This window comes from Drosophila miranda, chromosome 4 (assembly GCF_003369915.1).
Source record: "Drosophila miranda strain MSH22 chromosome 4, D.miranda_PacBio2.1, whole genome shotgun sequence".
NCBI classification, from domain to species: Eukaryota; Metazoa; Arthropoda; class Insecta; order Diptera; family Drosophilidae; genus Drosophila; species Drosophila miranda.
In genome coordinates, this window is record NC_046677.1 from 22,791,848 (window position 1) to 22,808,317 (window position 16,470).

General features: G+C 45.3%; 1 long non-coding RNA gene across 2 annotated transcripts in view; it reads right to left on the reverse strand.

Moving 5' to 3' along the window:
• LOC108162978 overlaps positions 1-16,470 on the reverse strand; it is a 72,884-nt gene that overhangs the window by 16,287 nt on the left and 40,127 nt on the right. For both annotated transcript variants that reach the window (XR_004472773.1, XR_001775618.2), the window contains exon 4: positions 1,437-3,342. This is a non-coding gene — a long non-coding RNA (uncharacterized LOC108162978). The remainder of the gene's footprint in view (positions 1-1,436; positions 3,343-16,470) is intronic.

The following is a 16,470-nucleotide window of genomic DNA, read 5'->3' on the forward strand; positions in this document are numbered from 1 at the left end:
ATTCCATAAATCTGAGGAGAGCGAAAAAGATTAAATGAATTTAATGTGGAACGATATAAATTTTTCTGATAATTTTTTAAACGCATCTTCTGGCTAAATAGATGTATCTGATAGATGGGCCGGTAATTGCCGCTATCGCTGATCGTTTAACTGAAAAAGTAAATGAATCCAGTGCGCATTCATTTGATTGCATTCTTGGGGTATTTTTCTTGCATTTGCGTTTACTTTTTGCATGCCACACGGAGACCTTCCACCTTGATTCGCATTCATTCGCTTATTGAAATATTATAGACAAAGGACAAAGGGTATGCAAAATATGTTGTTCCACCCGAGAAGAAGAGCACCGGACGGTACAGTGGGGCGGGGCAGGGGCTGCCGAGAAGTGCTTCGTATCAACAGCAACTCTGAATTCGGGCTGATAAATATTAATGCTGTGCAAAGTGCGCACTGAGCCATTGTGGGCAAAGGACTTTGCTGCTGTCTCCTCGCTTGGTCCTGCTCCAGCTCCAGCATCGACTGTCAGAATCCAGGCGGCATTAATATTCATTTCCATGGCTACAATAACGAAGGACGCGGCCACAGGAGGCGACTGCCATAAAGACAGCAACAACAGCAACAGCCACAGAGGGACACCACCCGGATGGGGCAGCCATAGGACAGGACACGGTAGCCCCAGCAGCTCCTTGTGGGGCATGCGAGTGAGTGTGTGTGTGTGTGTGTTTGTGTGTCAAAGGAATTGTTGAGGCAGGACCAGGTTCAGGACACCAACACGAACCAGTGGGTGCCTCAGTCGGGACTGGGACGGGGCGCCATTGCGAATGCTCAGCGGCTGCTCTTTGACATTCATTTAATTGACTCCGCTTTCGGTTTTGCATTTCAAATGAAGCGAGAATTCAATTTTTGTTTGGAAATTAATTAAATTTTTCGAAGCCCGTTCCCAGGGCACCCCCCACACCACACCCCACACCGCAACCACAATACAACAAAATTTAAATATAAATTTAATAAGCTTTGCCAAGAATTGTCTTTCTTTGTGCCATTCCCCTGCTCCGACCTCCCCCTGCTCTTAGCCCAGTTTGTGCTCCATAGCTGCCGGCATTTTCATCATTTTATTTTATTATTATTATCGCTTTGGCATGGCTCCCAAAAAAGAATACAAGAGATAGAATATAATTTACAGAAGAGAAATGAAAGGGAATTTGAAATACCCTTTGCCCAATAGAGGATGTTATTTCAGGTATTTATATAAATATTTCTTCTTTCAGTATTCCGAAAAATTCCTCCATATTTTTTGTAAATATTTTCCAATTGTGCAAGCTTTGAGGTCGTGTTAAAATATCATTCAAAAAGCATAGAAAAAGGCTTCATATAATAATTGGTAGTCCTGCTTATAAGAAACGAAAACTTGGGATATCTATATAGTCATCTGTACTCACCATCGGCTATGCCTCCTTTCGCTCCTGCAGCAGTTTTTGTTGGCAAGTGTATGGCAAAGGCAGGAAGCCAAGAACGTCCGTCTCCCCGTGTCCTGCGCTTCACACTTTTGTCAATGAGAGTTGGGTGTGAAAAATGAAATTATAAGCAGAACGACAGGCAGAAGCACAACCAGAAGCAGCCACTCCTTTGGCAGGACTCGCAGGGCGGCCCATGACAGACAGGAATACATCTTAGGCGCATTTTAATTTCATGCTTTGCTTGGCTCGTTGTCTACTTCCTGTTCGGCTTCAGTTCGCCATTGCCATCGCCATCTCCATCCCCAGCTCCTGCCCCTGCCCCTGCCCCTGCTGCGGATCCTGTGTCTCTTTTTGATTGTTGCTGCGTAATGACATTTAATGTCCATAGACCATAATTGACTGGGGGGGACCTGGTCCTGGGCCTGGGCCAGGGGCAGGGAAAGTCGGTAAGAGATTGCCAGCGGATCGTCATGCGCGACTGCACAGCAGTTAAATTTGGCCCGAATGTCTCGGCCTTTTGTGTGTCCGCCTGCCTATACATAGACGACTGTCTGTGTGAGTGTGTGTGTTTGTAGGCCGACATTTGGCAGCCGCTTTTGGCCATTTGTTCTGCCATAGAAGAACCTCAATGCTCGGGGGAGCGAAGCCGTGCGGGGCTGGCCATAATTTGTGGTCCAAAGTGCAGTTGAAAGCTTTTGCGGATGGAATTTAATTGTGCGACAACGTTATGAACATGCGGCTCTGTGCCACATCGACAGTGCCACATCGACGTCGACATCAAGGTGAAATGCGGAGAGATTTCCTTGGTCTGGGGGCGGCGTCATTATATCATAAGCATAATGGGGAATCATTTCAGATGGAATGTCGTTAATGGATTGCCATTGTGGTGCCACAATGAGCCAAATGGAAGAGCCATCTGTTCTTCCACCGAAATGTGGGAATATTCATTAGATATATTTGGGCCTCCACTCGGAAATCCCCCTCCCCTACCCTACCCTACCCTACACTGCTCTACTCGTATCAATCTCTATTTGCAACAACTTTTAGCCCACCGCCCCGCCCCGCACACAGACTCTCGGCGAGAACAAAAGCTGTCCAACCCATTTGGATATGCAGCTGTCCAAAGGCTTTTATGCACTTGACTGACGGACTGATTGACGGGACTGGCTGACGGACTGACTGACGGCCGGATGGGGCAAAAGTTCATTAAATTAATTAATGGCAAGTTCTCGAAACTGCACTTTAGTGAGTATCATGTGGCCAAAAGCATAAGCCATCCAAATAGTCAGTCAAAAGCAGGAGTAAGCCAAGTCTTAAGACTTAACCTCTTCCTCTTCCCTCTCCTTCTCCTTCGGCCTGCCGTTTTCCTCGTGCACTTAAGCCTTCAGCCGAGCGAGGCATTCAGGCTTCAGCCTCAGCCAGCTCTCACTTTAAAGGCTCCTCCATGGCTCCATGGCTCCATGGCTCCATGGCACCATGACTCCTCGAAAATCAAATCCCGACTGCTCGGCTGCCACTAACATGCGTATACCTCGCGCTGCAGTCGAACAATGAGCCACCGCAGGGCAGAACCAGCACCACCAACAATGCCACACCTCCTTCAGCCGCTGCTAAGCAACTCCACTGTCAGGCCCACAGCCACTGCCACTGCCACTCCACTCTTATCCCGCCCACTCCTGGCCCAATGCTGCTCCGAAGCGAAACCCCGAACTGAGCCGCGAGATGCATTTGATCTAAAACCAGCAAAATGGCAGAGTGCGTGATGAAGCAACGGACGGGATGTCTGCGAGCCAGAAGGCAGAAGAGTTCATTCCAAGGACTCGATGGAACTAGACTTCGGGCTGGTTTCGAGTTCGCGGGCATTGGTGCTCCGTTCTTTGGTTTATTTCTGAAAATATAAAGAGATTGTAGGCCTGTTATTAAATATAATCGTTTATGGAAGATCGGGCACCTAGAATACCAAAAAAAAGGGATATATTTTATACCAAAATTGTCTGAATATTTGAAGTGATGTAGCCAAGAGCGAGGACTCTTAAAACTTACAGTTCTAAAGGCTCTTTCCTGTTCCAAACTTCAGCTCATGGAGAACGGGAACTAGTTCAGTTCAGTCTCCAATACTCTCCCACTCCCAATCTCCTCTCGCCAGCCCTCGGTCTGCTCTGGTGCCCTTCCAAGGAAATTAATTACGAGGCACGCGCTCAGGCAGACAATGCATTCGTTGCTCCCAATTGTTGTACAGTGCTCCTCTTCCCACCCCCTTACTTTTCACCGCTTTCCTCTCTCTCCACGACAGCTATCGTTGTTGTTCTTGTGGCTGTTGTTTTTCAGGGCAAATATTAATTTTCGCACCTTTGGCTGCTGTTGTTTTCCGTGCGTTTGGCACCGCTGTCGGTCTGGCGTGCCACAATGCACAATTGTTGATGACAGAGTGACAAGAAGACCAACAAGATATGGCAGGAGAACAAATGGCAAAGGAAGAAGTGCCAGCGGGGACTCCTAACCAACCTCTCACTTTCGAAATGGAGAACCCAGGGAACCCAGGAGCCCCAGGGATTCCAGGGCTGGTAATCAAATCAGGCTGCATTTAAATGCATGTTGAGCTCATTTAATTCTACTCGAGGCATTCAAAGCCCATCCCATTCTCTCAGAGCTATCACCTATCACCTCGGTACCTCCTCGGAGCCCCTTTGGAGCGGAGTGAAAGCTTCGTCCTGGCATTGTTCCATGTGAACTTGAATCGGCAAGAGAACGAGTGTGGAGGTACTAGGGGATAAATTCGTATTTTGTGAATTTTGCTAGAGATGGTTGCCGGAAGTTCTAAGGTATTCATTTCCAGCTTAAGAAATATTTGTTTAAGAAAAGGGAGAAAGGAAAATATACTAAATATGGAGTAAATGTGTAGGCAATACCCACGAATTTTAATGAAAGGTTCTATAATGATAGGAATAGTCGGAATGGTGATAATGGTGGTCGTTTATCGGAATAGAATGTGGGAAATGGTATATAGGTGAAGCGCTTTACGGCTATAAATGAAGGTAATATACTAAACTAATACTTAAGAAAGGCGCCCTTGTTTAAGCCTTGAAAAACAAAGAAAATATTCGAAAACTCCTGTGAAATATGTTCGAAGATGTTCTCCTTTGTCGGATCGTGAGTCACGCTGCCATCGGTGGCATTTTAGTTTTCTGTTGATTTTCTGTACGTGCTGCAGCCACCAATGAAAACTCAACAGTTTCCTAGTGCTGCTTCCGAGCTTCCTTCGACCTCCGACTCCCGACTCCCGACCTCCGGCCGTAGTTCTTAGTCCTAAGTCCAAACCGGACTCGGCATAATCTCGCACGTAATTTGTATGTATGCGACAGAAATGTCCGTTGCACCTGTCGCCCAACCTTCGTTTCGTCCTCCCCCCCCCCCCGTCTCTGCAGTCTCTCTCTTCCCGTACGACTGTGTGTCTATCCGTCTGTCTGTTCGCCTCTGCCTGGGGCAAAACTATTGTCTGGCCAAGTTGTTGACAGGCACGTTGACGTCATTGTTTCGTAATTTGTATCCTTAGCTGGCGCATTAGAGCTTGGTTTATGCACTGGGGCACCCTCCTAGCCCCCTCTCCCTCTGCCCCTTGGAGCCACCTCTTTATGGAGAGCTTGCCAAGAATTGAGAGATCTGGGATTTAAGTTTCTGTTGGTTTTTCTCGGCAAATGGAGTGCAGGGCGTATGATTAATATGGGCGAGGATAAGACCCTGGTTAGCACTATTATCTCTCTCTCTCTCCCTCTCTGTTCGGTATTGAATAAATTCTCAAAAAATAATTCAACCAAATGCGGGCTGTCTGTCACATCATATTTAATAAATTTCCCTGGAAAATGTGGAAAAATACCTGGATAGCTGAATTCGTCAGCCATTTACATGCTCAAAGTTGCTCAAAAGCTAAGCGGCTTATGCCTGCCACGGGGTGGGGCATGAAGGGAGGGGCAGAGGGGCACAATTCAGTCAGGCAGACACACTGTCTGCCAGTCAGCTAAGTGCCAGGCCGAAACAGGACACAGGACACAGGAGCTGGGACCAAGGAACGGCACGGGTCCCCATATCGATGGGAGACGCTGAAAAAATGCATCTCGTGTTCATTTGTAGCGGAAATAACTTTTGCCAGCTCTGGAGCCACACATTTCACATTTCCACCTGCCCACAACAGGGCCAGAAGTCCTTTGGGCTTACACTGAAAAACATTCGAAGTGGATGCGAAAAAATACAGAGAGAGTGGGTAGTGCAGAGTGGACTCTCTGGGAGAGTGGAACTAAAGTCCATTACTATGAAAAAAGTTATTTTTTAGAGCGCAACTTTGTTTGTGGGGAGCCTAAGCACAGAGATGACATCAAAGTTTCGGGCTTAATGTAATGGCAAGTCCAGAATGGAGGATGGGGTATGGGGGATGGCCGGGGAGCTCTCCTCTCACATGTTTAGCTGCTGTCGAAAGTTAACTCAGGCCTGGGCCTGGGCCTGGACCTGGGCTGGGGCTGCCTTTTGGCAACTTTGTTTCACAATCGAGTACAAAATTCACTCGACTGGATTAAAAGATTACCGTAGAGATTATGAGTCGTGTGGGGGGTGGTGGTTGGGGGGGAAACATGACTTTAAACCCTCACCCATCCCCAGGGTGCGGCATTGAAAGTTTCCCTTTGAGGGCTGGCTGCTTGCACGGCAGCGATATCAATGGAAAATCCTCCAATATATTGGCGGACTTCGAAGGCCGGAGTCCGGCGTCCGGTGTCCCCTTCTGTCAACTGCAGGCACGCCGATGCCGCCGCCATTCAACCCCAATTTAATTTCAATTTCAACTTTAACCCTCTCTCTCTCTCCCTCCCCATTTTTAGGCGAGATTGGGGGACCACTGCGGACCCTAATTTAACGCGTTGACAATTTTTAATTTTTATTTAAAAACTTTTACCTTTGCCGGCCCTCAATTCAAATCAAATTTTTTCAGCTTCTCACCTAACGAACAGCCAAAGAAAAAGCGGGAAAAGCGGGAAAAAGAAAAAGTTGTTGCTCATTAGAAATTCGAAAAGGTTCTTCCTCCTTTTGGCCGCAGCGAACACAACAAACTTTGTGCATTAATTTCATTGCAGGGACAGAAGCCGGACGGACACCTCGAGACGACACCTGGAATGACAAACCCCCAACCGCCAATCCCCAATCCCCAACGAGTGTCCCTAAAAAAGTTTTCGATTAAGTTTTATGCCTTCAATTTTGGTCGCTGGCTCGCAAACAATTTCTTTGTAAGCTGTCGGAGATTTTCGGCTTGTAAATTGTGTGTCCAGTTATTTCTTTTGCTGGGAAACTGAAGTGCGCAGATTGTTTACTTACGGTATTAGGTGTAAAAAGATGGCCAAGGGATCGGCCAGGGGACTGCGAAGGGTTAAGGGTTGCCTACCCAACGGCAGGGCTGCAGCTTTCACGGAAGGACTAAATGAATTTTCGTCTAATGCTGTTAGAAGGGTACTTTCGGGAATTGGGGACTGGGAAAATGTATCTAAGAAGCACATAATTCACAAATTTCATAGAGATTGAAGCTTACTGGGAACTCTGATGAGCTCCGGTTCATTTCCGATGAAACCTTCCGAGAACTACAGACCTCTCTTGGGTTTCCATGGTTTGCCAAAACATCAACAGAATCTGCTTAATGATTCCCGGAATTATATCTGCAATAACCCAAAGAGAGGGAGGAGGCTGTTACTCTATTGATTTCCCTGAACTCATATGATTGACCTGTGGGTCGCCCCCCTGGCCAGTGCTCTCATGGCTGTCACAGGGCCATTGACATGGCTGCCCCGCTCGACGGCCTATGGCCTGACCATTATGCGATGGCTCTTAGCGGCGAGCTTTTGTGACAGGCGCCAAGGTAGGGGAAAAAAAGCACCAAAGAGCCGGCTTAGACCAGGAGTGCCAACTCTCCCACCACTGGCCGAGCACCGACCACGCACATATCCGACGGATTAGCAGGGCAATGAAAGTGAATTTCAAAGCCGGCATAAGTTGAGTTTTGTCACGCGCCTAGGGGCCCCCGCCCCCCCTCACAAAACACCTGAAACCGGAATAGAATCGCATCGAAAGCGAATTGAATGGAATGGAAATCCATTCCCGTTGATGGTGTGGGATGGAAGGGGGGGAATCAAAGCCAATGAAATGGAAACTGTGTATGGGAGAGGGCGTATTATGTTTTCAATAAAGGTATGTGCCAGCCACTACAACCACTCCCCCTGTATCTCAGACCAGACCAGACCCTTGCCTTGTCATGCAAAACTCTTGCCTTGAAATTTTAACACTTGAGTGGGTCTCAATCCGTCTGATCCGTCCCGAGCGAAAAACTCCTGAAGCAAACATGAAATATGCCACAATTCTTTGCCGGCCACAGGAATGTTTGTTAATGCCACATCACATCGCCCTTCCCTTCGCCTGCCCCATCGTTCTCCACCTTGGGGCGGCATCAACAAACCGAACAGAGAACCAGAAAGAAACTCCAGCCCATGCCCCAAGGCACATATATTGTAAATAAGAAAACCCGCTCCATTTCAGCAAATAATCGCACAAAGCGTTTCGTGCTGCCCAGCTGCCGGATCCCCATATGATGTGTGTGTGGCGAGGACTGCGGCAAGGATTGGGCTGAGGCCGCTCTAAGGGATATAAAGGCTCCTCCTATTGTTTGCTAAGCGATTTGCTTTTGGGTCGCTTTTGTCGGGCATTAACTGCGGTTGCCACTACCAGACCCAGAGCCAGGCCCAGACCCCAGCCCAGGCCCAGGCCTTTGAAGTGAACGGACACAGACTGTCATAATTTGTTAACAGCAGGTTGCACTGGAGATGACAATGACTATTCCGATGCTGCAGGCCGATAATAATCGATGGAAGCACTTATGTTAATGGACTGCATTTGGCGATTAATTTCTTAAAGAAAGAATACATCGTTGATAACTCTTAGCCAGAGATTTGTAATAAAATAAGTACTTTATTTTACTGATTATTACCTGCGGCTCTGACAGTCCTGGTTGGATTGTTATCACTATGGTAAAAGACATCTTTATGTTTTCAAAATATATTTTTATGTGCAGCGATTAATATTAGTTTGAGCTGTCAGAAACAGTAAAGAAAATTTGTGGAAACTTTATTCCGAAAATTAGAGAAAATCAACACTTGTATAACGCAGTTTAGCTGGCATGAAAATATTTACGCTTTCCCCAAAACCCATTTGCCTTTCACTCTAATTTATAATCGATTAGGCAGCCACATGAACTCAGACATTCAAGGCTTAAAGTTTACTTAGATCATCAGCTTATACGAAACAGATACTTCTCAGCTGTCATCAAGAGGTTCCGATGGAAACATCCATCGAACATCCATAGTTCCGTCTATAATATATGGAAAGTATCCTGAGGCCACGGCTGCCAGAAGTGAGAGAGTGAGAGATATATGTGAATATATGAAGTAAGAATTAGTAAAAAAAAATCATTTTGGTGATGTTTGAATGAATTTGGTTTTTTTTTTTTAAATTTATGTTAGTCTGAAAAATTTTATTTATTTATTTACAGCGAGGTTAAAGTTGAAACTGTTAGCCTAGCTTATTTACGAATAGCACTGGTTACTAAGACCTTCAGCTATGGTCTGAAAAATACTAAAAAAAAGTTTTAGATATTCCTTAAAATAATTTCAAAAACAATCCTCAATTAAGCCTCAAAGTATCTTCAGAAAATCATTAAAAATATATTCGAATACATCAGAAATGCAAATTTACTTTAAACTTTCCAAAAAGCACTAGCTCTTGCCCACTTTTGCCTACTATCAGACATTTCCCCGCTCTTCTGCCGTATCGGAACGGAACCACTTGAGTGTAAGGGAAATCAACACGTAAAATTCCAATTAATTCCGCTTAGCTAAATAAATCGTTTCAACGCAAAACACAAACGGATCATAAAACTTAATAACCAAACACACACACGCAGGCACACACACACGCTTAGGCACTCATACAGGCAGACAATCCGCAAGCGCACACACACATGCACAAGGACGTAGCAGGATAATTGGCCATGTATGCGTGGTGTAAACAGTTTTTTGGGCTATTTGCTTATCGGCAGAGTTGCAATTCTGTGAGGCAAACTTTTTGTGCTGATTAATAAGAAAAACACCCCAATGGGGGGTGGGCTTGGAGTGGGGGCAGAGAAATTGAGACATTTGCCAGCTGGGCACGCGAGTCCGATTCTCATCTTTGGGCATATACTCGTAGCAAACGCATAAATCCAATTGAAAGTGCTTAGCTTTGATTTTTGCGCTCGAGCCCACCGACGCTCATTGCCCACTGCCCCAGTCTCCACTGCCCACTCTCCACGGACTGGCTTAAGTCTTACCCGTAACTGGCCAGCCAGGCCACACCCAAATCCAGCTCCAATCGGACACCCCCAACCCCATCCTTCAGCCCCAGTTTAGCTGGAATCGGCTCGAGTCGGGGCTCTGTGCGTACGTGTTAGTTTTTATGCACGGCTTTTTCAACACTTGGACACTTGAGTGTCGAGCACTACGTGCGGCAATTCCCATCGACAGAGTTATCAGGAAATGTCCATATATTGATAAATGCTCAAAGTAAAACATACACAGCCAGCAAAAGATTGCAGATTGTATTTACAAAAGAGTTAATGAAACAAAAGATATGGGAGTCAGTAGAGATTGTATTGGATATGATTGGTTTATGTATAATATAAGGGTATAGATAGGGAAGTTACGTCAGAGGTTGAGTTAAGTAGAAACTAACTAAACAGGTAGTAAATTATTATATAATATACATTTGAGAAGTTCAATGGCTGATTGGCTGTCAGACCAAAGACAAATTGAAGAGAGCCGAAGCCACTTTCAAAAGCCACCCTGTACCAAAAAGTTGTATAGGCGTTGCTCATCTAACTATGTATGTATTTATTTGTAATGGTATTTATTGCCCTAGATTTTGTTTAGGTAATGAAACGAAAGCTTTAAGTATATGCAAAGAGGTCATCAGTTCAGCTAATTAATAATCGAACAGCCAAAGCAACTCAACTCTTTCGAACAGTGTACGAAATCCTCACTAACCCCACCCTTTGGCCCCTCTATCCATTCGAATAGAACAAACATTTAGTTGTATGCCTCTCGGCGGTGGAAATTAAGTCACGTCGCGGCAATCGCGCACAGCAGTTGAAAGTTTTTTCGAGCTGCACACAGCGGCAGAGCGAGCGAGTGAGAGAGAGAGAGACAGACAAGCAGAAAGAGACAGAGCTAGAGCTAGAGTTGGAATGAAAGTTGCTTTGTGCTTGGTGGAAAATGGTTTTGGCAATCTTGAAAACTCGAATGGGGAGGAGGGAATATTGAAATGCCATTTCAATGCAAATGCGAAATGGCAAAATTAATGATGTTCATTTCCTGCACTGAGTTCCAACCATCTCTTCTCTCCCTTCCGCTCTCTCCACCTCCTCCCCGCATAGCTTACAGGAGAATTATGATTGTGAAACAATAGACTTTTGGGCCAAGCCCAACCCCAACCCCTTGCCACGGTCCTGGGGGCCGAATCGTTTGCTGCAAGCGTCGTGCAACAAGATTTTCGCATTAACTTGAAACAGTCAACCCGCCAGCATCGCCCCCACCCCCACCCCACCACCACCCCCATCGCACCATTGAAAGGCCATTACCATTTTCGGTTAGCTGCAGTTTTGTGTTGCAGCTGACGGCCCCATAGCCATCGCCATTTGGTTCTCATTCTCTTTATATCCTTACAGCGGAGAGGGTACTTTGATTTATAGAAGAAGAAAAGACTACTCATTCCAAAGTATGATCTATAACAATGCTACAGAAACCATCCAAAATCTGTCAAAGCTGACCAGGAAATAGGTTCCTCTCATAGTTACAATCCTTCTTCAAGGGTATATCACGCTTCGGCGCCAAAGGGTAGCCTTTTCTGGTTCGTTTTTGTTCCTTTTGTTCCCCTATACTTGGCAATTTTGTATGCACTTTTTACCCTCGTACCCATAGGAACGGATTGGCCTCCAACCATCCTATCATCCCACCATCCCACCATCCACCATTGTTTCCATCTCCATCTCCATTTCCAGCTCCAGCTCCAGCTTCAGTTCTTTCCGCTGCTGTTTACATTGTCACAGTTGCCGCTTTTCTTTACATTGCAACTTGCATTCGAAGCTCCGTTTGGGGCATGGGCATGGGCATGGGCCTGAGTTTTGCTGGGCTTTATGCTTTTGCATTTTATTTGCATCCCCTGCATCCACCTCTGCCTTTCCCAGCTGGCATTACCGGTTCTCCAGCACTAAAAGGCATTCCCTGCACTTGCTTAATTGCCTGGGAAGGGGCCAAGGACTGAGAGGGGAGGTGACTGAAGGGTAAGTCTTTGGGCTAAGGCTTTCTTCGCTAAAGATTATTCTGGGTAGTGTCTGAGGAAACCAAAGGAGGGATTCATTAAAGGGTTCTTTGCCAGTCTTTCTGGCATAGGCAACTCCACCAAAATCGAATCTTGGGATACCAGATGGATTCATATATTTCGGAAAAACCTTACCATATACATATTAAGGCTGCCAGCCCCATGGGGCACTACCTCGCGGAGCCAGGTGTAATGTAATCTCAGTTCTTTCTCAAATTATGCAATTAAATAGTGTAACATTTTGGGGCGAAAAACTTTGCCCGAGCCTCCGCTCGTCACTCGGTCCCCTGCTGGGAGTAGTACCTTTTCCTGGCAGTTCCTTCCTCCCCACACCCCCACTACCCCCCACTCACTCAACACTCACTTAGTAGCATGAATAAAATTAAACTCACGGCCCAAGTTTTATTTTTGGCAGCAGAGAAAAAAAGGGAGAATATAAAGAACGAAACATACGAAACTTATAGCCGGGAAGTTGGGAATATTTCAGATACTGAATGAATTTTGCACATATTTCAAACTTGATTCTTTTTTCTGCCTTTCCCTGCCCCTAGCCCTGCCCCTGCCCCCTGTCCCTGCCACAGGGGAAAACTTTGCGTGGTGCAAGGCAAGTTTTTCTCCGTTTTCCATTCTGTTGTTGCTGCTGTTGATGTTTCGCTTCTCAATTTTACTTTTAATTTTTCGGAAAAGCGAGAAGCAAAACCAGAAAAAGAAAATGAAAATGAAAAAGAAGAAAACACTTTGATGGCAAAGTTGTTTATGGCGCTACTTTGAAAACGCAGCCGATGGGTGAGGGAGGGGAAAGTCGAGGAGGAATGTGTGTCAAAATTAATTAATTTCATGATTTATGCACGTAAAGTTTTCCATAGGCCAAAAAAGGAGAGTCCGAGCATACTGCAGTGCGGGTTAAGTGGTGTTAATGTTGGCCCATTGACCGCTGGCACACCACCAACAGCAGAGACCCATCGGAGAGGGGGAGGGAGCGGGGAAAAACTAAGCCAAAATAGAGCAACTCCTGGCTAAAACTTAACAAGTCACGTCACCGGGCCATAAAGTATCCCTGGCCCCAGTCCCAGCCCCAGACAGAAGCAAACTTTCTGGCATTCCCTTCGGTCAAAAGTTCAAGTTCCCCAAAAACTGGACAAGCCAACTGTTGTGTAGCGTATCTCCCTCCCCCCCTGCTCCACCTACTGTTGCTTCTGGAGGTGCGAACATTTGTTTCAACGCCCCCTCTCTTTCCCTCTGTCTCTGATTAGTGCCCTTTCCCCCCCCTGAAGGGCTTCCCATCTTGATTGGCAAAGTTCAGCTCTGGGTTTTCCATTTCCATTTAGCTCTCGCTTTCGGGTTTTCCCTCAGTGGCTGAGTGGCTGAGTGGCTCAGTGGCTGTGGCAATCCTTTCGGCTGCTTATCGTTTTTGCATTCATTTGTTTTCAATTGTAATTAATCTTGGCCAAAAAGTTTTCTTTTGACATTTTGCGGCTCCCAGGATACTCCTTGACTTCGGGCCTTAGTTTGCCAGCTCCTGTATTGTCCCGACAAAACTTGCTCCTGTTTTGGTGGGTAGTGCTGCAGGGGGTGGGCAGTGGGTTTTTGGGAGGCACTGCCTGCAATGTGTTACTGTCACAATTAAAATAAACTTTCCGCACTAATTGAAAAGTGTCAAGTGGAATTTTTGCCCAAAAAAAAACGTAAGTTTAGGATTCCAAGTTCTTAGATACTCTTGCAGGTCATTCGTAGACATTGGAGCCACAATAAAAGCTAGCTATAATATATCAACATATTTCTACTATTTGGTTGGATTTTGAGTGATTCCAAATGAAATTCAATGTGTTCTATATACTGCAATATTCTGCAAAATTAATTATATATTACGACTTTCCCGTATAACAAATTACCCTTGAGATTAGCTATTTGGATGTTCGACTATGTCATAATAATATTCTCAGTGTACACATTTTGGTCTGTTTTCTGCTCAAGAATTCACTAGGAGACTAATCACAGTACTATTCTCCGATCTACCACTTTTACTCGTCCCCTGCCAGTCCCATTGCTGTGCATGCTCATTCCTGTTCACCGCCTGTCCCATTGCTGTGTAGGTGCTAGTGGGAGCGTGCGTGGAGAGGCAGACGACTCGCTCAGAGATTATCAAAAGCGACCAGACGAAGAGAGCGCGCGTTGAGTGGATTCCTCTGCTGTTGGCTAGAAAGAGAAAGAGCGACCAGTGGAATTGCGTCGCAGAAAAGCCTTGAAGCTCGGCTTTTGCGATGCTGAGTAATTCGCTGTTTGACGTGTCGCAATGGAAGCAGATCCGAAATCGCATAGACACCCGACAAATATTATTTATAGAGTCAGAAATGTTTCCCTCAATGCACTGCTAAAATCAGACCAAAGTCGAACTTGTACCACTTGAAAGGGTATTAACAAGAAAGTTAGTCAGTGGAAAATTATTATTTGTCATCTTGCCCCAATATTGGCCAAGAATTTGGCATGGAATTTTCATTGCGACTAATGGCTTTTGTCATTAAATTGTTTTTGGAATTTTTATATATTTTTGCTTCAAGTAGTTTTGTTAAATAAAGCTTACAAAATTCTGGAAAAGTACCAATGAAATTTTCTCTCTGTGGCCCTTCAAGCCATAAGCTGCCTAATCAGGCATGAACAAGTAGATAAGTAAATAAGTAAGAGATTTAATTAAAGCCTACCCCCGCGGCGTCTCAATGGAGATTTCAGTCAGAGGAAGAGAAAGAGAGAGAGGGAGAGAGAGCAAGAGCGATATCGAAAGTATTATGCAATTGCATTAATTGAAATTTGTGCCACATCAAAGGGCATGAAAAAGCCGCAGAAACATGCCAATCCCAGTCGCAGTCCCACTCCATATCCGAAAAACTCTCCTTAGGCAAAGCCGAAACCGCAGAAGAACTAATTACACTAAAGTGTCAAGTGAGAATGAGAGAAACTTCAGAGAGGGAGACAGAGAGAGGGAGAAGTGTAAAAAGTAAAGTTTCTGTCGAAGCCAGCCAGCCATAAGTAATGGCAAACTTTGATGCAATAATTTATAAGAATATTCGAAAATTCCAATAGTAGCGGGCCCGTACCCCGGAAAGTACTTTCAACCGCGAAGCAGCCCGAAAGTATGCAATGGCAAATGCACTAGCAACTAGCCAACAGTGAGGCTGAAAAGTATGCAGGCCAAACGATAACACAAATCTATACTTCAGGCCAGCACGGGGCATTCCTCTTCCTTTGCCGAAACTTTTGCCCGGCGAGAAAACTTAATCCTTCTGCTGCTGCCAGGACGAAGGACCCAGAAAGCCCAAAGTCAAACAAACAAACAAATGCCGCCGCATCGGGGAGTTGGAGTCGGGACTTAGGTCCGTGGCATGGGACCGGATCGCGGTCCTGGGATGGGACGGGGACGGGGACTGGCTCTTAAGCTGCCATTCAGCAATTTCGACTGGCCAAGTATTTAAGCCATTTGCACTAATGAATGCGGTCGCGCATTTTTAAGCGCCAATTGCCCAGGCCTTAGCCCACTGAAGGGGTTCCGGATTGGGGTTGGGACTGGGGCTGGGCGGCCAGCAAAGTTTTCCGACAGAAAGTTTCCACTTATTCGAAACACGTGCAAAATTATGCTTTCAGTTTTCGTATTTAAATACCCTGTACATTCAGTGAGGGGGGGGATACAATGTGTCAAGGTTTGTCCCAGGGTTGCAGTACCATTATCATTACAAATAAATACTATATTCTATTCTAGAAATATCTTTATGTTCTGTAAGGAATTCTTCTACCATTCACTACAGGGTATTTTCCTGGTCTTAGTCCCCTCAAAAACACATGTTGTTTGGTTTGTTTTTGCAGCTTACCCACTGATAATTATTCGCCCAAGGGGCAGGCAGGCAGGCAACGGAGGGAAGACACTTGGAGGGAAAACTCGTGCAACTAAGAGATGGCCAAGAGCTGTTTTTCCCTTCTTTTGTGTGCACTCTTTATATTCATTTAGTGGTTGCCTCTTGGAGTCCATCGTGGCTGATTCCATCTCCCGTGAATTCGCCATTAAAACGGTTTATGGAACCCGCAGCCATTGACATTGAGTGCGCCAGGCAGGCACAGAACGCCCTGAATAATTACCAATTTGATTTAATTTCAGCCATTTTAGGTATCCACAGGGAGAACGAGCACACAAAGAGCGATGGGATCTTTTGTTTTGAACGGGAAGAAAGACTGAACTTGACAATGTTGGCCGGGTCCGGGTCCGGGCCCGTGAATGAATGATCGATGCGTCAAGAGGGGAAAAATCCTATATGTTTCATGGGACTGTGTGGGAAATTTCTTGAGTGGGTGGAAAAATACACCCAAAATATAAATACATGGTATATTTTCGAGGAACATGTAAGATTGAGTATTGCTGAATATTAATTTATATTTTGAACCTGTAAAACACTTTCTAAATTACATATTTTAACATATTCTTTTAATATGAAATAGAAGGAAAATATGAAAAAAAAAAAATATAAATTAAAATTATGAAATTTCGACTACGAAAAATGTGCGAAAAACGGTAAAGAAAATACAAAAAATTAAC